The sequence below is a fragment of the Macaca nemestrina genome, unplaced genomic scaffold, assembly GCF_043159975.1.
Source record: "Macaca nemestrina isolate mMacNem1 unplaced genomic scaffold, mMacNem.hap1 Scaffold_523, whole genome shotgun sequence".
NCBI lineage: Eukaryota > Metazoa > Chordata > Mammalia > Primates > Cercopithecidae > Macaca > Macaca nemestrina.
This window is the reverse complement of record NW_027257701.1, coordinates 14,189-39,301: the sequence shown is the minus strand read 5'-3', so window position 1 is coordinate 39,301 and position 25,113 is coordinate 14,189. Positions and strand designations below refer to the sequence as shown.

The 25,113-nt window shown below is 41.0% G+C and overlaps 1 pseudogene; it reads right to left on the bottom strand.

Moving 5' to 3' along the window:
* Positions 1-547: 547 nt before the first annotated feature.
* Positions 548-22,877, bottom strand: LOC139361488 (large ribosomal subunit protein uL23 pseudogene; annotated as a pseudogene).
* Positions 22,878-25,113: the final 2,236 nt, after the last annotated feature.

Below are 25,113 nucleotides of genomic sequence, written 5' to 3'. Positions count from 1 at the left end.
CCCCGTGATCGGGCTCCCAGCTGCCACCCCCGGCCCGCACTCCTGGCTTCTGGGAGCCCCATCGCTGGGGGTGAATGTCCCCTTTGTCCTTATCAGCATGTAGCTAGCAATATTGTGACATTTTTACTGCAGAGTGAATGATGACTGGGGCATCTTAAGAGGAGTTGTAGGGTGTTTCTTTCTGCATAGGTACCTCTTCTCCCTCCTACCCGCAATTGACAAGTGCCCATCCACTCCAGCATTAGAGATGCTACTAATATGTGAATTTTTGGTGGTCCCTCCAGGTGAGCCTTCCCAGACTTTCCCTTTTCCGGGAGCTCAACCTCCTGTTCATGTCTAGCTGTCTATCTACTCTAACAGAGCCCACTATCCTGTGTCTTTCCCAAAAATAGTGAGGGAACAATGAATTGGAAACCATAGCAAATGATATACATGTAGATGAAAACTTTACAACTTACACAAATAATCACTCAAAATCATCCTTACACTAAAAATGCAATACTATACAATTTCTAGAAGAAACTATAGAAGAAAAGCTATGTGCCTTTGGGTTTGGTAATGAATTTTAACAAATGGCAAAAAAGGTTGATATACCCAGAAGAAATGACAATGTGAATTTCTTAATATTTATAAATATTTAAAGTTTATACTCTGGAAAATACCTTGTGAAGGGAACAAAAAGACATGTCACATATTGAAAGAAAATATTTGCAAAATACAGATCTGAGAAAGACTTTGTATTCAAAATACATACAAAATTCTTAAAACTGAACAATAAGTTAAACAGCCCAATTAAAAATGCACACAGATCTGAACGGACACCTCACCAAAGATGATCTACAGAAGGCAAGTAAACATACCAAAAGATGCTCAACATAGTACATAACTGAAAACCACAATGAGATAGCACAGCTGGTCTATACCTCTTACAACTGCTAAACTCTTTAAAAAATGACAAATTGCTGGAGGAAAAACAAGAACTCTTTTCATTGCTGGTGGGACACTGTGTATAAGACCGAAATATGCCACCCTAAAATATAATGGCAGGAAACCAGAATATGCCACCCAAAAATATGTCCCTTTGGCTTAAGAATTATTCCAAGCTGATTATTTTGAGAAAAAAAAAAAGCCAACGAAGGAAGTTCTGAAAACAGAGTAGAAGTTACCCTTGTGTAAGGAAAATTTACATCTATAAAGGAAATCCCCATTTAAAAGCTACCTCTCTCTCTCAGCACCAAGAAGAGAAAGGTAACTAAATCACTAAAGAGTCTTATCAATAAGGTATACATGTTTTTAAAACTTTTCTGTTTTTCTCATTTTAATCTGTTGTTTGTTACAGAGGGTCCTATCTAAGAATTCCAAAAACACAGAAAATTATTTGTCCTCCCCTATTACAAGTTGGGCAGTTTTTTCCAAAGCTAAACAACTCTCACCTTACAATCCAAAAATCACATTCCTAAGTATTTTGACAACTACTTTGATGTTATTTCTAAATAAAAGCTACCATGCAGTTATTTACAGAAGCTCTATTCATAATGACCAAACGAAAAAAAGAATCAGAAAATCTTATAGTAGATGACTGTGTGGGAATCCACTCAGACATCAAGAGTTCTTATAAAGATTATTTAAACGAAAACATTTGAGATACTGAAGATAAAGGAAGAAATCTTACCAGAACTTACTTTATCCAATTAAAGCAGAGCTCCCAGAAAAATACAGCTGCCATTAACTCCATCCAAGGAGTTTCTTGCAAATTCAGCTGCCATGAAGACAGTGTACTCTTTCCCATTAGCATTGGTAAATGAAAATGAAATCCTAAGCTCTCAACTGACTGAACAGACCAACTCTTGGCTGACGGAACCCCAGAGTAACTTTCAAAACTGAGTTCTCAGCTTGTCCAGGATGGGATGATGGGGGTCAGATACACCGCGTTATTCCCCCTCGTTTGCTAACCATGATGAGGCTTTCTTCCCTAAGGATTAAACAGAAACCAGCCCTTTCAAAGGTGCCACCACTGATATCAACCTCTCCTTTCCTGCCTAATAAGAGACCACCCATGATGGAGAGGTTCTGGCCTGTGTACAGAGGATGCACAGAGCAAGTTTTCATGTCCTCTGCTTCACCTTTTAATGTCAGAGGGCTGAAAACTCTACCCTGGGATCATGCTAACACTGCCATCTTTTGTACATGGGACCCATGAAGAAGCAAGAAACTCAATTGCACAAGCATGCATTTCTCCTTTCATAAATATTCATGACTCCTCCTAGAGTTTATTAAATATATGTTTTTGCCAATTCCACTCAGCATAAATTACTATTTCCTTTACATCTCCCTTGAAGCATCTGTTTCTGGCTTCTGGCTGGAGGCTATGCTTCCCAGTCTGTGAGAAGGACAATCCTGCAGGCTGCAACTCTTTATAGGAAATAAATCTCTCATTGGGTGTGGTGGCTCATGCCTGTGATCCCAGCACTTTGGGAGGCCAAGGCAGGTGGATCACCTGAGGTCAGGCATTTGAGACCAGCCTGGCCAACATGATGAAACCCTGTCTCTACTAAAAATACAAAAAATTAGTCAGGCTTGGTGGTGGGCATCTGTAATCCCAGCTAATTGGGAGGCTGAGGCAGGAGAATCGCTTGAACCCAGAAGGTGGAGGTTGCAGTGAGCCGAGATCGCACCATTGCACTCCAGCCTCGGTAACAAGAGTGAAACTCTAAAAACAAACAAACAAACAAACAAAAAAAAACCATAAAAATAAGAAATGTCTCCTTTCCAAATTTATGAAATTGTCATTTTGTTAATCATTTTGGATGCTGAAGAACTTGTAATCCAATGAGTAGAAATGTTGGTAGCCCATTTATGGCTGTCAACCTGCCAATTCTGAGGAGTTTGTATGATCCTTAATCTGAAAGAATCTCATCCCATTAGGATTCTTGTCTCCTTTTCTGTTGCCTTTGCCCACTGGCTCTGCCAACAGGGGTCTTTCTTTCTCCTTGGCTATCTTTGGATAGGGGGGCTCCATCTTCTGTACCACCTTAAGGAATGCCTTTTGCATGCATGGCTAAGTCATTGAAAAGCCTACAGTTTCAGTAACATTTTGAGTGAGTACTCTGTGAAGCTGGGTTGGAATCTCAGGCGTCTCTGTCTGGAAGGTAACTCTTGGGATACAAGTTTCTTATCCTAGCTTTGGTTTTGAGGCCTCTGTGTTCTCCTCTTGGGTTGGAAGTTAATCCTGGCTTTTTGTTTCATGGTGTCTCTGTGATCTTGATCTTGCTCTTTTCATGGGAACTTCTCAGTTGACTAAATTCTCCCTTCTCAAACCTCTGCTGACTATGTGTTCCACCAATATGGAGCTAATTCTACTTCCTTTCCTGTTTGCATGACTTTACTAAGAATAAGAATTATTTAGAACTTTAATGGCTCCTTTGAGAAAATTTTTATCTTCCAAACTGCCTCCTTTTAGATCTTTCCCTTCCCATTTGAGTCTCTCAACTCCCTACAATCACTGAAACTTTAGGCACCCTGCTCCATGCCTTGGAGGCTCTCAACATGCTCAAGAATCTGCAAAAGCAAACACCTGGGGCTGAAAAATAAAACAGAAAAAAAAATTATTTCTCAGCCTCTGTAAGATTGTATGTCAAAACAAAAGAAAATCTTACATATCTCCAAAATTATTAGCGAGAAAAAAGCTTTAGCCCTCATATGAAGAAGGTAAAAACTTGTTCCATTTTCCAGAAACACAGTTATAATACAAATAAAAAATGGGGCAAAGACAAAAACCAAGTCTTCTGTATAAACTAGTAAATTTTGTATTATTGTAATCACATTAGTCAGGGTTCTCCCGAAAGGCAGAATCAGTGTGATATATGTAGATAGATAGATGAGAGAAGACTCATTAGGGGAATTGGTTCACATAATTATGGAGGCTGAGAAGTTCCACGATAGCCTATCGCCAAGTTGGAGAACTAGGAAAGCGTAGCATGGCTCAGTCCAGGTCAAAAGGACTCAGAATGAGGGAAGCCAATGGTGTAACTCTCATTCTGAGGCCAAAGGCCTGAGACCCTAAAGTTCTGATGTCAAGGGCAGGAGAAGAAGGATGTTTCCATTTCAGAAGGAGATAATTCCCCTTTCCTCTTCCTTTTCGTTCTATCTGTGTTCTCAACCAATTGGATGGTGCCTGTATTCATCCATTTATACACTGCTATGAAGAAATACCCGAGTCTGAGCAATTTATAAAGAACAAAGAGGTTTAATGCGCTGACAGTTCCACATGGCTGGAGGGGCCTCACAACCATGGTGGAAGGGGAAGCAAAGACGTCCTTCTTCACATGGCAGCAACAAGGAGAAGTGCTGAGCCAAATGGGAAAAGCTCCTTATAAAAACATCAGATCATGAGAACTCACTCACTATCATGAGAACAGCATGGCAGTAACCACCACCATGATTCAATCACCTCCAACTGGGTCCCTCCCACGACATGTAGGAATTATAAGAACTACAATTCAAGATGAGATCTGAGTGGGGACACAGCAAAACCATATCTGTGCCCATCTACATTGGGTCAGGGTTATCTCAGTGTCTTCCAGAAATACCCTCACACATATGCCCAGAAATTGTGTTTTACCAGCTGTGTGTCTCTTAATCCAATCAAGTAGATGTCTAAAATTAACCATCAGAATATTTATGCCTGATTCATGGCTGAAATTTCAGGATGAAAGCTATGAAATCTCTATTTGTGTTTGTATGTCTATTAATGTGTGTTATGTATATGTGATATTTTCTTAACTCAGGTTAGCGTTGCAAAATTCATTTATAAAATTCTTTAAAAGTGTTCTATTCTAACTTGGCTTGGAAAAACATAAGCATTTATAAATAAATATTCACCAAACTCCTAGAAATATAGGAACTGGTCAAATGTTTTTTAAGTTAACACGATTTGGATAAAACTTAGTTAAATAAGGTTAATATAATATTTTTGGTGTAATAAAACAACTATGTCTTCAAAGTTACCACTATCGAATATAAAACAAACATAAATTCCTATTCTGCTTGAGTTCTACTCAAATAAGCTAATATTATACTTACTAGAAACGTAAAATCTTAAAGCTTTTAAATTTGATTCTAATTAAGTTGTCATTCTTATGAAAAACATTATTTCTTTTTTATGGTGAAAAGATATACATATATTTAGAGTTAGTCAGTTGGACTCGGTTTAGATGATCCCAATTTTGTTGCAACATCCAAAGCATCATAATCAGGAGCGAGTCGAACATATGCCTTCTTCTCTTTATCAGGTCGAATCAGGATGTTGACTGTGGCCACATCCATGTCCCAGAGCTTCTTCACAGACTGTTTAATCTGGTGCTTGCTGGCTTTAACATCCACAATGAACACAAGTACGTTGTTTTCTTCTATCTTCTTCATGGCCGACTCAGTGGTCAGTGGAAACTTGATGATAGCATAGTGGTCAAGCTTGTTTCTCCTGGGGGTGATCTTCCGAGGATATGTGGGCTGCCTCCGGAGTCGCAGTGTCTTGGGCCACCTCAAGGTGAATGACATGTGGATCTTCTTTTCTGTATGTTGCTGTGGACACCTTTCAACACTGCCTTCTTGGCCTTTAAAGCTTTGGCTTTGGCTTTGGCTTTAGGAGGGGCAGGAACTTCCTTCTTCACTTTCGGTGCCATCTTGTGAAAAGCGAAAAACATTATTTCAAAAATAATTTGTTTATTGTAAATCTGCTTAATAGTAGTTTCCAAAATACTTTTGGTAATTTTTAACCTTAAAGTTAAGCTAAGTAAAAGATTTGCATTAAATATCTAGACCATTTATAAATAAGATACAATACTAAAACATTACTTACTGAACATAAATAATTCAAGTTTATATAATTTTTGCTTCTTATTTTTACAGAGAGACTAAAGATATTTTGGACCATTAATAAACATGTTTTTGTCTACCACAATGAGAAATTGTACGATGAGGAAACTATTCATGTAGATGTTGGGAGATGGTATATGTAGATGTTGTAGATGTTGGGAGATGTAGATGTTGGGAGATGGTATACTCATACATTTTCTAACCTACTATGGAATGCTAATATATGACAGTTTATAACTGTTTACTTGTTAGTTTTCTCTGGAAAATAAAAGATTACTAAGTATTAAAATTATAATCAATATGTGTAAATAAAACTACTAGAAGCAATAGAATAACTAGAAACAACTCTATGCAAAGCATGCAAGAAAAGTAGGGCATGATTCACAAGTAAAGTAGGATGTATTTTTTATAAGGAAAACCTTACAAAAAATACAAATAAAAAGAGATATCTAACCTTCCCTGTGTTATATTTGTATCAGTAAAATGTTGTTTTCAGAAATTATATAAAATTCCTGGAAATTTGTCAATGTCCTCCTTATCCATGCTATGTGCCAGTATAGAGTTATGAGTCATAATTCCAATTATTATTTTAAATGTTGTGCCGGGTGCAGTGGCTTATGCCTGTAATCCCAGCACTTTGGGAGGCCGAGGTGGGTGGATCACAAGGTCAGGAGATCAAGACCATCCTCGCTAACACGGTGAAACCCCATCTCTACTAAAAATACAAAAAATTAGCTGGGCGTGGTGGCAGACACCTGTAGTCACAGCTACTCGGGAGGCTGAGGGAGGAGAATGGCGTGAACCTGGGAGGCGGAGCTTGCAGTGTGCTGAGATCACGCCATTGTACTCAAGCCTGGGTGACAGAGCGAGACTCTGTTTCTAAATAAATAAATAAATAAATGTTGTATGCCACAGAAAAAATCAAATATCCTTGTCAACTGTGGTATAATCACAGACATTTCATACTCTTTGTCATTTAGATATTATTTCTCCCTGATGCTTTCCTGAAAGCTCCTGCGATCAGCTACAGGTCAGAATGTTCATCTCCAATACAGGACTCCCTCTGAGACTCATGGAAAAGAGTATGACAGGTACTCTGGTTAAAGACTTCTGATGATATTGCTTAAATAACTTTAAGACCATACACTTGACTCAGTGAAGATCTCCAGAAGCCTGGTGGAGAAATTGATGGGGTCATGAGACTGCTAACCCAAGATCCAGCAAGACTGGAATTGATTACGTGGCACTGAATGAACTGATGAAAATTGATTATAATTTTATAGCTTTTTAGAGCATTGCTGGTTCTTTAATATTCTAGTTTCTGAATTTAAGAAATCTCTTTCTCTTAATTTAACTGTAACTTACAACAATTTGGTAGATTATACTTTTGTAAACAGAAATGAAGCGTTTACATTTTTTTCCCTGCCTAATCTCTCCAGAATTTTGAAATTCTTACTGAATACTCTTTTTTTCATGATGATATAGTTATTAGCAAAAGTCCAGTAAGAATCTGTTCACCCTATAACAGGACATAATTGGAAAATTTGGTTATATTATCAAGATTTTTACTGGAACATCATATTTTAGAAGTGTACCTAAGATCAGTTACGACCAGCAATTTTAAGGAAATAAGGTTGACTATTATGGAGACAATGCTTACAAAACACTGTGAGAAATGGGAAAGTTCTTCTTCAAAGATTGTAAAAAGTCACAATTTCTTACTATAAGATTGCTATCCACTGTGTGTGTGTGTGTGTGTGTGTGTGTGTGTGTGTGTGTGTGTGTTCCAAATCAGTTGTCCTAGCTTGCTCCGGCATGCCTGGACAGAACTAGACAAGCCCCAGCCCATAGTGTATGCCATTCCTTATTTGGAGATGCTTCCTTAACTATCCCTGGCAACTTCCTTTTCTTTCTTTGTTCTATTCCCCTTACCTAATTGAGAAAGTTTTAAACTAATAGCCAATTGGGTAAAGTGTAAAATGTGAGGTCCTATTCCAGCCAATGGTAACTGGACACAGCAGTAGGGTAGACACATCAGGTTATAAGTAACTCTGTCTCCTTTGTTCGGTGTGCTCTTGTGGCTGGACAGCTATTGAGTAGCACCCTTTCTGCAGAAAGTAAAGCTCGCCTTGCTAAGAGATTATTTGTTCCCATGTTAATTCTTTTTTTTTTTTTTTTTTTTTTAGAACACCAAAAACTTCATTCCCAACAGCACTCTGAGAAAAGTCAGCCTGATACTTACATTACAGGGATCACAGCGTTACAGGTTAGTAAAGAAGGTCATTTCCTGGTAGGCCCAGGAATTTAGGGATATTTGGGGGGACTCAAGAAGAGAGGAATTCACACAAAGCTATAAGGACTGCAGCTGAAATTTGATAGTATGTTCTTAGCTTGGCTTTTAGCCTGAATGAGGCCTTTAAAAGTCAAATCTGAGATTCTGTATGAAAACTTCCAGCAAAGAAACTTTAAAGCACCTATGTGCTCATCTCCTGTTCTTGCTGCACTTACGTAAATAATCAAGCAAAATCTAACAAAACTATACTTGAATTTAAAACAAGAATAGTCTTACTTTGATTATGGTCAAAAATGATGGTTACTACAGAGAATAATTTTATGTTTCAATGGAAAACTATAACTTGGCCGGGCATGGTGGCACATGCCTATAATTCCAGCACTTTGGGAGGCCAGGAGTTCTAGATCAGCCGAGGCAACATGTTGGAAACCCCGTCTCTACCAAAAATATAAAAATTAGATGGGCACGATGATATGTGCCTGTAGTCCCAGCTAATCAGGAGGCTGAGGAGGGAGGATCACTTGCACCAAGGAGGTAGAGGTTACAGTGAGCCGAGATTGTTGCACCTTTGCACTCCAGCCTGGGTGACAGAGCCAGACCCTGTCTTGAAAAATTTTTTTTTTTTTTTTAAGGAAAGCTATAGTTATTGTGGGTTATCAGATTCTAGTCTTGTTTCTTGTTTTGGGGCTATTTTTACCTCTTTGTAAACTGGATCCTGCCATCTGATGAATTTTGTCCCACAATGATACTTGTGGAATAAGAAGCCAAGTATTGTCTCTCCTACTAATATATCTATTGTCAGTTAATTTGAAGGTCTCCAACCCTGGAACAAAGTTAGAAGAGGTAGGTTTTGCTCCCCAAAATGCATAACCAAACTGTGGTACATTCATGCAATGGAATACTATTTAGCCATAGAAAGGAACAAGCTATCAACTCACACAAAGACATGAGTGAATCTTGTATGCACATTGCTAAGTGGAAGAAGACAGTCTGAGGAGAATACACACAGTGTGACCTCATTTAATGAGACACTGCAGAAAGCAAACTACACAGATGGGAAACCATTGGCTCCATGGGGTGGGGGTTTCAAGCATTTCATATGATACTTTAATAGTGGGATACCTACCACAATGCACTGGTCAAAATACGCAGAATTTTACAACCAAATGGGTAAATCAAACTCTATTCAAATTAAACAAAATTACTCAGGATGTGGAGTATCCCAGGACAGAATACATCATGTGAAAAATAATTTAACTATGCTACAAATTACTGTGGTTTGGATGTGGTTTGTCCCTGCAAAAACTCGTGTTGAAATTTGACCCCCAATGTGGTGGTGTGGGGCAGTGGGGCCTAGTGGAAGGTGTTTGGGTCATGGGGACGGATCCCTCATGAATAGATTAATGTTCTCCATGGGGATGAGTGAGTTCTGCTCCCACAGGAATGGATTAATTCCTGCAGGAGTAGGTAGTTAACAAGAGTCTGGGTTCCTTGGCTTCCCTCTTGCTTTCGTTCTTGCTATGTGATCTCTGGTGCACCCCTTGCTCCCCTTCCACTTTCCACCATGAGGTGAAAAAGACTGAGACTCCACCAGATGCAACTGCCCAATCTCAGACATTCCAGCCACCAGTATTGTGAGCCAAAAGGACCTTTTTTATTTATAAATTACCCAGCCTCAGGTATTCTGTTACAGAAGCACAAAACAGACTAAGACACAAATGTAGGAAAAAACTCACTGAAGGTGTAGGGAAAATGGTGTTGACGTAAGTCACTTTGAAAATTAATAGAATCCGTATGCTGAAGGCAAACAAACTATACTTCATCACTGGATTCTATTTTATAAAATTCTTTCCAACAGAAGCAATTGTGAACAATTGTAAAACCACAGTATCTGTATCTGGAATAAAACAATGACTTACATAAGTCGCAGATGGTAGTAACCAGGTTTCTCACTGTTGAAGTGGGAGGTTACAAATTAGCAAGGGGAGAAGGCTAGAATGATTCATGTGCTATTGAACGTAAACTTATGTTTAGTTTAATATAGATACACACAGTTCTACATAGAAAACTTTATAATTAGGTGTGTATAGGTAGGTTACACACACACATATACTTCCTAGCATTGCTAATGAGGAACAAGTGCTCATTCAACAATGTGCTCATTCGGCAGCCAGATGTAAGTTTTCCTACCATTCTGAAAGGAATGAGGCTCTTTGAAGAAATGTCTGATACTAGAACTGGGACAGTAAATATAGGAGTCGGGATAATCTTGAAGTATCAGAAAGTAAGTACTAAAAAAAATTAAAATATATCAAAGAAAAATAATAGCCAATAAAAACAGCTACTGATGGCCAACACAGGAATGAATTGTAGTGTTGAATAATAATTAAAGCTGAAAGTAATTATCTAGGTGTCTGTATTTGTATACACAGGTGAATAAGAAAACAGAGTTGCATAGAAATCTCCTTTGCAAAAGAATTCCAAGTAATTGATGTAGACACTCAGCCATCAATAATGTGGAGCCAACTCCTCACTCCGTAAGTGTGGGCTCTGCACAGTGACTTGCTCCAAAAGAACACATGCAGTATGGGCAAGGAGGAAAAATAACTTCACAGTGGAGAAACCTGACAAACAGTAGCTCTTCCAAATGATTCAAGTGAACATAAAAGGTGACAGTTCACCTTGAGAACATGCAGTGACAATGGGGGACATTCTACAAAATTCCTGACCAATCCTCCTCAGTACTATCAAGGTCATCATGACATGGAAAGCCTGACACACTGTCACAGCCAGGAAGAGCCCACAGGGAAGTGATGACCACATGTCATGCGTGATCCTGGATGGGATCCTGGGTCAGAGTAAGACAGAACCAAGGGCATCCAAATGAAATATGAACTTTAGTTAATAATAGTCTATCAGTATGGGTTCATTAACTATGACAAATTATGTAAGATATTAATAAGCCATGTGAGACACACTGATAGAATATGTTAATAAGAGATGAAACTAGGTTGCAGCTACATGGGAAATCTCTGCATTTTTGGGGGGGCAATTTCTGAGTAAGTAAAAAAAAGATGTAAAATAAAACTTTATTGAAAACAGTTATAATTTTTGAATACTTCTTTGTTTAATTATTTATACCACGAATGACTAGTAATTGACACTGTTAACTAGTCCTGTTTTTTTAAATAAGAGCATTTATGACACAAAAAATTAAACAGTACAGATTGATATATAAATCAAATGCTCTTTACATGTTTTCTGTTAGAGTAGTCACACATATGTGTAAACTTAATTATCATACTTTTTTCTTGTGCTGTAGTTGTGTCCTGGTTCATTCTCTAAAATGCTGTTCGCCTTAGACCGGGAAAAAAAACCTTACAGACTCTGTTTCAATTCATGGCTAAATATTTTCAAAACAGTGACTTTGTAAAAATATGTTCCAATGGAAAATTGATTCATTGTGATGGGATCACTTATTCCAAAGACTTCCTGTCTTCATTTCGTGTCCATGGCTACCTTTTAGCCATAATACAAAAGAATTGCCCATGTGTTTCTTGTTGTTCTGAAGGGTTATAGATATACAGGGGTTGGTTATATTCATGTTTATTTACATATATGTTTAAAATTGTCCATATAAGGGTTTTAAAGATTCCATTGGAAGCCTTATGCTTTAAAATGTACTCAGAATTTGTTTTAACCAGGGATGTTAAGACCTGCAGACATGGAAGTGACTGTCCCATTCAAACTCATAGATCCCTAGAAATAGGAGGCACAGGGACGCCCCAGGCAGAGGCAGGAGAGGGGAAGGCACGGGCAGGATCCTCTGCTGTAGTCTCTGTGGGACAGCAAGGGCAGGTAGGGCAGGCAGGCTTAGGCTGCCCAGCGTTAATAGCTTCAGCAGGCTCTGGGGCATAGGGGCCATTTCTAGTTGTCTAGTACCTCACCCTGTGGTGATTAAGGAAGGGCGGTATTGTCTCCTACAGTATCAGAGCTAGATAAAGTAGGTGGTTAGGAGTATGGGTTCTGAATTGGTAGTTTAATTGGCTGGTCCTGGGAAAGACAATCTTTTCCCAGTATACACTAGATGCTAGAGCGTCAAGAAAACAGAAAATAAGAAAATATAAGTAATGCATTCTGTGTGTACAGATGGAGTCTTCTTTTGCTTCCCCAAAGGAAGAGTCCACAGGAGCCTGGCACTCCTGGACCTGAGGAAACCCTGAAAATGTTGGTATCTGCAGATCCTCTCCAAAAAGAGGTCGCCAATCTCCTAAGACTACAAGCTGATCCCAGCATTCTGGGAGCCAAGAGGGAGAAAGAATCCGCTGATCTCCCTGCTCAGTAAATTGGCTTTCACTAAATACTGTCTTTGCATAAGCAGCATTATCCAGTGTCCTGGAGCTTAGAAAAGTTCTGTTTCAGTATCTGAAGAAAATAAATTGTTTCTTTTTCTGATGTCAGGGAGGAGCATTTGACTGCCAGTGTGGACTGAAGGGTCTTGGGATCAGTCTTCCCAATGTGCTTTGAACCGACCCTCTGTGTCTGCCTCACCATCTCCTCAGCTTACCTAGATACTTGGGAACCCTAACACAAGCCCTTCTAGGAGTCTGTGGTGTGGCTTAGCTGCCTCTGTAGGAATCTCTTGGGGTTAAACATTTTCCACTCTGCTAAGTCAGTGCCATCTGTTCTTTGGCTTCATCTTCAGAAGACCCTGAGCCCTTCCCCACCCTCCTTGCCCCACCCTCCACACCAACTGCGTGGCGCCCTTGAGGCCATAGGGTTGCTACCATAGGATTTTTGTATTGAGTGCTCTCATTCCAAGCAACTGTGAGAGATTTCTATGGCAGGGCCTCCGGGTTCCTGTCAAATTAAATTGTAGTTGAGTGGTGGGTGCTATTTAAGAAGCATCCCCCTTTCTCCTTCCTAACAGAGCCCTGAATTATTCAGTCACGTGGTTTGAAACGTGGGGTGGGTCCCGGTTGACTTAACCAGCACTGTCTCACCCTGTGTCACAGTTACTGGTTCCAAAGTGAGTGTATAACTGAGGCTCATGCCAGGTGCCACACAGCACTCCCTTGGTCCCCCTAATGGACTTTGGGATGGGCGGGGTCTGAGTTGTTCCAATTAGAGTCAAATACAAGTTGCGCTAGGTTGTTAGGAACAAGAGTGTGCTTGTTCATGCTCCCTCTTTGGTGAAGAATGCAACCTCAGAAATTGTTCCTGGAGATTTTGCCACATGCAGAATTATTCTGGCTTCACTGAAGGCAGAGCAGAAAATTGGGAAGAGACTGAGTCCTGGTAGCATACATGAGCTTCTGTGCTCAGATTCACCCTGAAGCCTGGCCTCCTTCTGAACTACCCACCTGAGTCAATAAATTCCCTTGTATTTAAAGTAAAATTGAGCTGGATTTTTAGTTACTTGCACCTGCAGGTGTTCTGTGAAGCTGGTACTGTGAGTTTGCATCTGAGAATATTTACAGTGTTTCTCTCATGGTTGAGTCAATCATTTCAAGGATGCTCTGAGGGTAAAAAGAACGATGAATTGTGAAGCAGTGAATTGTGCTGCCAGGCACAATTCATTGGACAATAGAAAGCCTCATCTCCTGGGCAGTAGAAAGTTTCATTGTACATAAATTACATATCTTGTTTCTGTCTCAACCTCTTATTTTTTCATATGCAAAGGAGGTAAGGAAATCCAAATAAGTACAGCAGCTAATATGCCTCTCAGACATGATCCAAAACAGAATTGAATTATGTAAGCCTTGTTAAAATTCATCATCATCATTCATATTTCTGAATATTTAAATTAGAAATTCTGAAAAAGTAGTTTGTTTCAGAGGTAGTTTGTATGTAGGTAGGTATTTTTTCAAGATCAAAAGTTTATTTTTTATTATCTCATTGAGTTTAATTTACATATAACAAAATTTAGTAATTTTAAGTGTACAAATCAATGCATTTTGACAAATATACATATAGTCATGTACACAACAGTACCATTAAAATACATTTCATTACCCCCAAAATTCTCTTGCATGCTGCTGTAGTCAGTGACCCCTGCCCCACACCACAGCTTCCGGCAGTTGCTTTCTTTCACTCTAGTTTTGTTTGTCTTAGAATATGATACAGGCCACATGCAATGACTCAGGTCTGTAATCCTAGCACTAGATTGAGAAGTGGGGATCACTTGAGCCCAGGAACTTGAGACCAGCCTGGGCAACATGGCAAAACCCCATCTCTTAAAACACACACACACACACACACACACACACACACACACACACACACACAAATTAGCCAGGTGTGGTGGCACACCCCTTTGGTCCCAACCCCTTTGGTCCCAGATACTCAGGAGGCTGAATAATCACCTGAGCCTGGGAAGTCAAGGCTGCGGTGATCTGTGATCATATCACTGCACTCCAGCCTTGGTGACAGAGTGAGATGTTATCTCAAAAAAGAAGTATTTGATATAAATGGAATCATATAGAATATTCTCTTATACCTAGTTTCTTTCAGGTATTCTAATGCCTTTGAGATACGTCCATGTGATTTCCAGTGTATATGTCATTCTTATGTTGGGCAGTAACCGTTGTAGGAATATATTACAGCTTATCTACTCTTCAGTGATAGACTATTTTAAAAATATTTGGCTATTAAGAAGAAAGTTGTTATGAATACTTATATTCAGACCTTTGTGTCAACAGATTTTCACTTCTCTTGGTTGAAAACTTAGGAGGAATTATTATTTTTTTAGGTTATGGATTTTTAAATGATTGTCAGTTGCCAGTTACTTTAAAAAAAAATGTAAGTTCTTAAATTTTAAAGTTTAGGATGCCTGACTACCCTGACAAAAACAAGCAATGGGGAAAGGATTTCCTATTTAATAAATGGTGTTGGGAAAACTGGCTAGCCATATGCAGAAAACTGAAACTAGACCCCTTCCTTACACCTTATACAAAAATTAACTCAAGATGGATTAAAGACTTAAACATAAGACCTAAAACCATAAAAACCCTAGAAGAAAACCTAGGCAATATCATTCAGGACATAGGCATGGCCAAAGACTTCATGACTAAAACGCCAAAAGCAACGACAACAAAAGCCAAAATTTACAAATGGGATCTAATTAAACGAAAGAGCTTGTGCACAGCAAAAGAAACTCTCATCAGAGTGAACAGGCAACCTACAGAATGGGAGAAAATGTTTGCAATCTATCCATCAGACAAAGGGCTAATATCCACAATCTACAAGGAACTTAAACAAATTTACAAGGAGAAAAAAAACCCATCAAGAAGTGGGTGAAGGATATGAACAGACACTTCTCAAAAGAAGACATTTATGTGGCCAAGAAACATATGAACAAAGGCTCATCATTACTGGTCATTAGAGAAATGCAAATCAAAACCACCATGAGATACCAACTCATGTTAGTTAGAATGGCGATCGTTAAAAAGTCAGGAAACAACAGATGCTGGAGAGGATGTGGAGAAATAGGAACACTTTTACACTGTTGGTGAGACTGTAAATTAGTTCAACCATTGTGGAAGACAGTGTGGCAATTCCTCAAGGATCTAGAACCAGAAATACCATTTGCTCCAGCAATCCCATTACTGGGTATATACCCAAAGGGTTATAAATCATTCTACTATAAAGACACATGCACACGTATGTTTACTGCAGCACTATTCACAATAGCAAAGACTGGGAACCAACCCAAATGCCCATCAATGATAGACTGAATAAAGAAAATGTGGCACATATACATCATGGAATACTATGCAGTCATAAAAAAGGATGAGTTCATGTCCTTTGCAGGGACATGATGAAGCTGGAAACCATCATTCTTGGCAAACTAACACAGGAACAGAAAAGCAAACACCGCATGTTCTCACTCATAAGTGGGAGTTGAACAATGAGAACACATGGACACAGGGAGGGGAACATCACACACGGGGGCCTGTTGCAGGGTCGGGGCCTAGGGGAAGGATGGCATTAGAAGAAATACCTAACATAGATGAAAGGTTGACATGTGTAGCAAACCACCATGGCACGTGTATACCTGTGTAACAAACCTGCACGTTCTTCTCATGTATCCCAGAACTTAAAGTATAAAAAAAAAATAAAAGTCACAGGATGTTTATGATAGTATCTATTACACTGATGTTGACATCACACATGGCTGACTATTTGGAGACTCCAAGTGAAATTTCTTGCAGTTCTCAGTGCCAGGAAAATATGTATTTCTGGATAAAAACTCAAAAATTTTAGAAAAACTTCCAAGTTTCATAGTCTAGAGCTCTAACACTGGAATCTTCCAAATTTAAGGATTAATGATTTACCTAAATCTAAAAATAGTAGGTTGCAGATGTATTTAAACAGTGTGCCTAGGTAGTATGCTTATATATTAAGATTAAAATGGTCTTCTAAAGTTTATTAATTCTAATATAACCTTTATTGTTTCATGTACACATATCTTTCTGGTTCCCAGGATAATTTAAACAATTAATTCTAAGCAACTATTAACTTAGTTCTAGATTGGGATATCTATTTATGCATTTGAAGCTTTAGATATGTATTTCAAATCAGAAATGTGTGCTGGTCATGGAAAGTTGTGACTTAGAGCCTCAGGTAAGTTTTTTTTCATGTGAACATACTGCTTCCAATTGTTGTTATGCCCAGAGCAGACAATTAATAAATACCCTTGGAACTGAATGAGTGATTAACTGCAAATATCACAATACATCTTCTTAGCGGGAATGATAATTAGACATATTTAGTCCTTGCTGTAACCTAAGAAAGGAATTCTTTTCATTAAATGTTTAATGTCTCACCCTGTTCATACAGCCGGAGTTACTGATTCAGTTTGATGTGAATTCAGTCTTATAAAAGACCCATCATTAAAACCTGCACTTATGCTTCCTATAGTATTGGAACTTCCAACTTGTATACAAAGTAGATATCCTTCATATTCTTAAAAACCACAAGAAATCTCCCTTTATTCATAATAAACACAGAATTAGGTATTCTATTAAACTGAACAATAGAACTCACTGGGAGTGACCACATAAACTATATCACGAATTGTCAAAGTGTCTGGAAAAGTCAGTGGGCCATTTCGCTCCACGCTGTGCCGTGAGCCAACCAAGAGGGTTGTCAGTGACTCTGCGTGGGTCACCCAGGGCACGTGGTGCTGAGGCTGTCAAAGAGCAAGACGGGGCTGCATCTAAACTCAGGCCTCTGCTAAGTGTCCGAACTCGGGCAAGATGCTAAAGACTTTAGAGACGTTTCCTTTTCTATGATTGGGGTTATAACACTCACCCTGTCAGGTTCTCGTGTGCGTTGACAAGGCCGGCACGTGACACACCAGGGGCAGAGCTGGACGGGAACCTTCTTCCTCAGACATCAGGGTCCTCATGAGCATCAACAAAATAAAGAGAGCAGGAGAGCAGGAGAGCAGGAGAGTGGGGGAGCGGGGGAGCGGGGGAGCGGGGGAGCGGGGGAGCGGGGGAGCAGGGCATCTCCAGCTGTGTCGGGACTGCAGCAGGGACTCAGCAACAATCAGTCTCTTTTTCTTGTTTCATCCAAATCATATATTTAAAAAATAGGTGGGGTTATCATGGATGTTTATATTGATTCCTGGGATCAGACAAATATACCTTTCCTTGTCATGCTGTTTTCTCTTCCCAGATGGTTTGAAGAGCTTCGTTTTGGACTTGATATTCCTGGAGTGCATTTCTTTTTCTAATTAGTTCAGTCTTGACCCTGAGCCATCACCCCTCCAGAGTAGCAGGATATTCCACTCCACCATTGTTGGGGTGCCACAATTTCACTACTAATCAAAGGCTCCTTGGTTACTGAAAAATGAAAGACGTACCTCTAATAATCAGTCTAGATTGTCACTGCTCACTTCCTCATTTTCCAATTCCACAGGGGCCCCCCAAAGCCCGGAAGGTCTCATTTCAGACGTCTTATAGACCATGGGAACCAGGAAACACTGGGAACCCTAGGGCCAGCACCCACCTCATTTGCACCCTGTCTCTGTTTCCATCACCCTCTAGATATTGCCACAGAGCAGTGTTGGGACCCACTGGAGATCTGACTGCTCCCAGTCTGGGAAACTGCCTTCTCTCCCTCCACTGATATCGTATTTCTACTTTCCACCCCACAGAAATCCTTGAACTAATCACAAAGGGGATTGGTAGTTACCTGGTGTGAAGCAGAGCTGAGCCAAAGGATGAAGCAATATTGCAATGGACTCTGTCATTGATATCACTAGTTCGCAAATCTGTTACCACTATGGTCAAATTTTTATATTCACTTTAAAATTATAACTCATTCTGCTCATTGTATTCAAGGCAACATCTACCCTAAAATATACTCAGGCATTAATTTACGCTCTTCTGTTTACAAATGAGAATTCATAAGCAAATTGAGGTAGCAATAACATTTTTTTAAACTGAAGGCAAAACAGAAGACATATACACATACGTCAGTGAAACAAAACAAAGAGCCCAGAAACAGACTGAAATACAGCCAGCTGATCTCTGACAAAGGAGCAAAGGCAATTCAATGGAGAGAGGAGAGTCTTTTTAACAAATGATGCTGGAACAAATGGACATCCATGTGCAAAAAAAAAAAAAAAAAAAAAGAATCTATAAACAGACCTTACACCTTTTACAAAAGTTGATGCAAAGTAGATATTAGATCAATATATGAAATGCAAAATTTTCAAACTCCTAGAAGATAACATAAGGAAAAACTCTAGATAACCTCGGATTTGGTAATTCTTTTAGATACAACACCAAAAGCATTATTCACGAAGAAAAATATTGGGAACTTGAACTTTAACATAAAAAAACTTTAGTTTTGTGAAAGATACTGTTAAGAGAATAAAAAGACAAACCAGAGACTGTGAGAAAATATTTGCAAACTATATCTAAGGATTCATATCTGAAATATGCAAAGAACTCTTAAAACTCAATAAGAAAACAAACAACCCAATTAAAAATGGGTAAAAGCTGAACATTTATGCAGATGGAAATTAAGTATATGAAAAGATGCTCTGTATAATGTCTTATTAGGAATTGCCAATTAAGACGACAGTAAGATACCACTACATACCTATTAGAATGGCCAAAATCCACAAGACCAAAAACAGCAAATGCTGGTGAGGATGTGGAGCAAAAGAAACTCGCATTCATTGCTGTAGGCATTATGTGACATTTTGGAAAAGGGAAAATTACATAGATAGCAAAATGATCAGTGGTTGACAGGGGTTGGGGAGAGGAAAGGATGGATGGGCAGAGAGCCTTGGCTGTTTAGGGCAGTGAGACCACTGTGTGCGATTTCACAATGGTGGACCCACGACAGTGTGCAGATGCCCACACCCATTGAATGCAGACCACAAAAAGGTATTAATTACATAAGCCATAAACTTTCATAATGAAATAAATGTTTTTTAAAAGAAGATAGTGTTGTTCAGTTACTGTCTACTTTCTGAAATGGAGATGGTGGAGCGCTTCCATGGTTGTGAGGATAAAAATAGATTAGAGAATGTAATAACTAAAATAGGTGTATAAACATTGTTAAACTATTTTATTCTCATTTTAAAAACATGCCTTAAATATATTTGTTATGCTTTACAATTGAGCAAGTAGTGCAAACACATTAATATAATTCTCCTCTAGCTCCACTGAGAAGCCAGGACTGCAGGGCTTCAGTGCAGGACTGCACAGCTCCACCTGCACCTGCCAAATGCAACAACCTCTTTCAGTGTCATTAAAATATTTCAATAGGAGGATTGAGTTTAGATCCAACCTGTGTTTTCTCCCCTGGAAAACAAAGGTTTTTTTGAAACAAAGAAGGTCTTTACCGTCTTCATCCGAAATGCTGAGGCATCTGCAATGTCTGCTGTAAGTGACACCAGGCTCTCCTCTGAAATCTAGCAATGGGAAAATAGACTGTAGATTCTGCTTTCAGAAAGGTGGGAATCAGAACTAAGTCAAAATGCCATGTCCTCATTCATAAACATCTTATTTTACAAATTCCACAGGTTTAGTTATTTTGGGATTAATATGGGCCTATATTAAAGTGCATTTATTAATTTAGCATGAATTGTTCAAATGCATTCTGGATCCTGAGCTGACATCCAGCAATGCTGAGTGTGTGCCTGTGTGAGTCACCAGCAATGAAGAGCCTCAGGTTATTGTATTTATAAAATGAAGGGGTTTAGGCTTGCTCTGATTTTTTAAAAACCATTTTTAACAGTAAAAACTGTTTTTCTTGCTATATAAAAATGTACAAGAAAAACTCAAACATTACAAATGATAAATTATAATTTTATTAATATAAATATTTTTGTGAGCTCAATTTATATGACTTAGTTATTATAAAAGAAATGAGCAAGGCCAGGCGCGGTGGCTCAAGCCTGTAATCCTAGCACTTTGGGAGGCCAAGACGGGCGGATCACGAGGTCAGGAGATCGAGACCATCCTGGCTAACACGGTGAAACCCCGTCTCTACTAAAAAAATACAAAAAAACCAGCCGGACGAGGTGGCGGGCGCCTGTAGTCCCAGCTACTCGGGAGGCTGAGGTAGGGGAATGGCGTGAACCCGGGAGGTCCAGAAACACCGTTTTTACATTGCCATAGCTAATGTTAACATCTCCTAGAATAAAGGGGGGAGTCACCACCAAGGGTCAGTTCTGGAGTGAGGGCATTATTCTTTTTGCATATAATGCAGTGACTCCACATTGCACCAGTGGCTTGGTCAAAAAAGACAAAATTTCTGGGGAATTAGTGTTGATTATTTTTAGATATCATAATCTTGGCTTTATGGACACCTTATATTAAACAGATCTCACTTGCCAAATACCACAGGATGCAGGCCAACAGACAGGCTCCGAGGGCTCTTGTGAGCTGGAACTGCCATATAAGCAGAACCACAAGAGAGATGGAACACTGCCCATATCCAACACAGCATAGCCACCCTGAAAGCCTCACCCTTTCTTTTAGAAATGTGTTTAGATTTTATACACTTTTGCTAGATTTTGTTATGTAAGATTTATGTATTGAAAGGTCTTAAAGATTTTTAAATGTTGAGTAAAATGTTCACGAGTATAGTTTATATATATAGATGTATATGAAACAAACCTGTCATATAATTTATTTTCTTTAAAAACAAGGCACTGGCTGGGTACAGTGGCTCACGCCTGTAATCCCAGCACTTTGGGAGGCTGGGACGGGCAAATCACGAGGTCAGGAGTTTGAGACCAACCTGGCCAACATGGTGAAACTTGGTCTCTACTAAAAATACAAAAAATTAGCTGGGCATAGTGGCAGGCACCTGTAATTTCAGTTACTTTGGAGGCTAAGGCAGGAGAATCACTTGAACTCGGGAGGTGGAGGCAGCAGTGAGCCAAGATCATGCCACAGCACTTCAGCCTGGGTGACAGAGTGAGACTCCATCTCAAAACAAAAAACAAAAAACAAGACCCTTATACAAATTACCCTTGGAACTTTTATTTAGAATTTAAGGTTATTTGGGGTTTAGTGTCATGTAAACAAAATTCTCCAATTGCTAGGGTCCTCTTGGGGTGCTGCATTCCTGTAAGACATGATCATGCCAGAAAAACAGACCCTTCTCCATCTAGGAACTCAAATGCCAAGGGTGATGCCAGATCAACTTTCATTACTGTGTCATATATTCCTAAATTCAGTGTATCATAGAAAAACAGACATACCCTTAACAGTTTAACCTGACAAGTTCTGAAATACTTCCGTTGCAATAAAAGTTGTGAAAAGGCTATCTTGCTAGAGATCTCTGACTCAGAGAAGAAAGTGAAGGCTGGGCACGGTGGCTCATGCCTGTAATCCCAGCACTTTGGGAGGCGGAGGCAGGTGGATTACTTGATGTCAGGAGTTCGAGAGAAACCTGGGAAACATGGTGAAACCCTGTCGCTACCAAAAATAAAAAAATTAGCTGGGCATGGTGGTGGGTGCCTATAACCCCAGCTACTCAGGAGGCTGAGGCAAGAGAACGGCTTGAACCCTAACCCGAACACGAACCCTAACCCTAAACCTAACCCAAAACAGAACCCGAACCCTAACTCGAATCTTAATCCTAACATGGAACCAAACCCTAACCCTAACCCAACCCCAACCCTAACCCCTAACCCGACCCCGACTCCGAAACTGACCCTGACCCTAACCCCTAACCTCTAACCCTCTAACCCTCACCCTCACCCTCGCCCTCGCCCTAGCCCTAAAACCCTAACCCTAAAATCCTAACCCTAACCCTTGGGTGGAGAGAACCTCTGCGCGCAGGATTCAGAGGGGATTTCGGTTTCCCGTTTTCCACACTGAACCATTCTAAGTAGTCTCTGACCTTCGTTATTCAGGGCTAGAAACAGAAAGTATTTTATTCACTGTGGATGCGGCCCCGAGTTGTCCCAAAGCGAGGCGGTGCCGCCAACGTCTGTGCTGAGCACAACGCAGCTCCGCCCTCGCGGTGCCCCCACGCCAGGGTCTGGGCAGGGTAGAACGCTGTTCTATCTTCACGGTACCCCCGAGGTCTGTGCAGAGGAGAACACAGCTCCGCCCTCGCGATGCTCTCAGTGTCTGGGCTGAGGAGAATTCAGCTCCGCCCTCACAAACGTACAGCACCGGCGCTGGCGCAGAGTCGCACGCCAGGCGCGGGCGCAGGCCGACGCAGGCGCAGAGTCAGAGGCAGGCAAGGCGCAGGCACAGAGTCGCACGCCAGGCGCGGCGCAGGCTGGCGCAGGCGCAGAGTCGCAGGCTGGCGCGGCGCAGGCCCAGAGTCGCGCGCCAGGCGCGGCGCAGGCCGGCGCAGAGTCGCAGGCCAGCGCGGCGCAAGGGCAGAGTCGCACGCCTGCGCGGTGTGGGGGTGGGGGGAGGGTCGCGGCGCAGGCGCAGAGACGCATGCTGCGAGGGGAGCGGCGGAGACGGGCGAAACATCAGTAATCTGAAAAGCCGGGCTCCGGTGACCTCTGCTTGCAGCCGCGCACTACAGGGCCCCCTTACTCACAGTGCTGTGCCAGTGCGCCCCTTGCTGGCGACTACAGCAACTGCAGGGCCCTCTTTCTTGCAGTGGTGGCCAGCGCCCCCTGCTGGCGCCGGGGCACTGCAGGGCCCTCTTGCTCGCAGTATAGTGATGGCACGCCACCTACTGGCAGTTGGGGACGTTGCAGGGCTCTCTTGCTCACAGTGTAGTGGCAGCACTCCCGATGCTGGCAGCTAGGGACACTGCCCGGCCCTCTTGCTCCAAGTGAAGTGGCGGCTGGCTCCCCAGCTGGCAGCTGGGGACACTGCCGGGCCCTCTTGCTTGCCTTGTAGTGGGGGCACGCCCCCTTCTGGCCGCTGGGGGTACTACAGGATCCTCTTGCTCAGTGTGGTGGCAGCACGCCCCCTGCTGCCAACCAGGACGCTGCAGGGTCCTCTTGCTCATAGTGTGGTGTCCGTGCGCCACCTGCTGGCAGCTAAGTACACTGCAGGATCCACTTGCTCACAATGTAGTCGTCGTACGCCCCCTGCTGGCAGCTGGGGGCGCTGCCGGGCCCTCTTGCTGGCAGTGTCGTCGCAGCACAACACCTGCAGGCAGATGGGGACTATGCAGGGCCCTCTTGCTCCAGGTGTGATGGCTGGCGCCCCCTACTGGCCACCTTCTGCACCACTTAACGTTGGAGCGCCAGTTATTAAGCGCCATCAGTTCTGGAAATTCAAACTGAAACGGAGCTATTACTGGGGAGAGCTGATGTCCCGGTTCTTGTCTAACTTGGAAGAAGTATTTTCACCAAGAGGCAGTACAAAGATGGCAGATAACTTCACTGAAAAAAATACAGTGTGAAGAGCTTATTGTAGAAAAATAGGAAGGAGTAGGCTGATCGTGCAGGAAAGCAGCCTAAGAGTCCTGTGCAGGGAATTTTATTTTGGACTTCTTCACATTCCTGCCTCTGTCTCAAGTCTCCACCTGTTTTCTTTGTCTGGTTTTCCTGCTACTGCCTTAGGTCCCCAACTTGCCCCACTTAGGCTTGTGGGACCTCCTCACTGTTGGTTGAGGCACATGTGTGGTGATCAATCCGAACTCACTCTGGCACCAGGCTCCTTCCCGCCATCCCAGGCAGGCTGACAGCAGTCACATTTGCATCTACTGTGCCTATCTCTTTTGAATGTCCTTCTCTGCCCTAATCTGTACTTATGGTGCCAGGTTTCTTTTAAGAATGTCCCCTTTGTCCTTATCAGCATGTAGCCAGCAGTATTGTGACATTATTACTGCAGAGTGAATGATGACTGGGGCATCTTAAGAGGAGTTGTAGGGTGTTTCTTTATGCATAGGTACCTCTTCTCCCTCCAACCCACAATTGACAAGTGCCCATCCACTCCAGCATTAGAGATGCCACTAATATGTGAATTTTCGGTGGTCCCTCTAGGTGAGCCTTCCCAGACTTTCCCTATTCCAGGAGCTCCCCCTCCTGTTCATGTCTAGCTATCTATGTGCTCTAACAGAGCCCACTATCCTGTGTCTTTCCCAAAAATAGTGAGGGAAAGATTAATGGGAAACCATAGGAAATGATATGCATGTAGATGAAAACTTTACAACTTACACAAATAATCACTCAAAATCATCCTTATACTAAAAATGCAAAACTATACAATATCTAGAAGAAACTATGGAAGAAAAGCTATGTGCCTTTGGATTTGGTAATGAATTTTAACAAATGACACAAAAGGTTTATATACACAGAAGAAATGACAATGTGGATTTATTAATATTTAAAGTTTATACTCTGGGAAAGACCTTGTTAAGGGAACAAAAAGACAAGCCACATATTGAAAAAAAAATTTGCAAAATACAGATCTGAGAAAGAATTTGTATTCAAAATACATACAAAATTCTTAAAACTAAACAGTAAGTTAAACAGCCCAATTAAA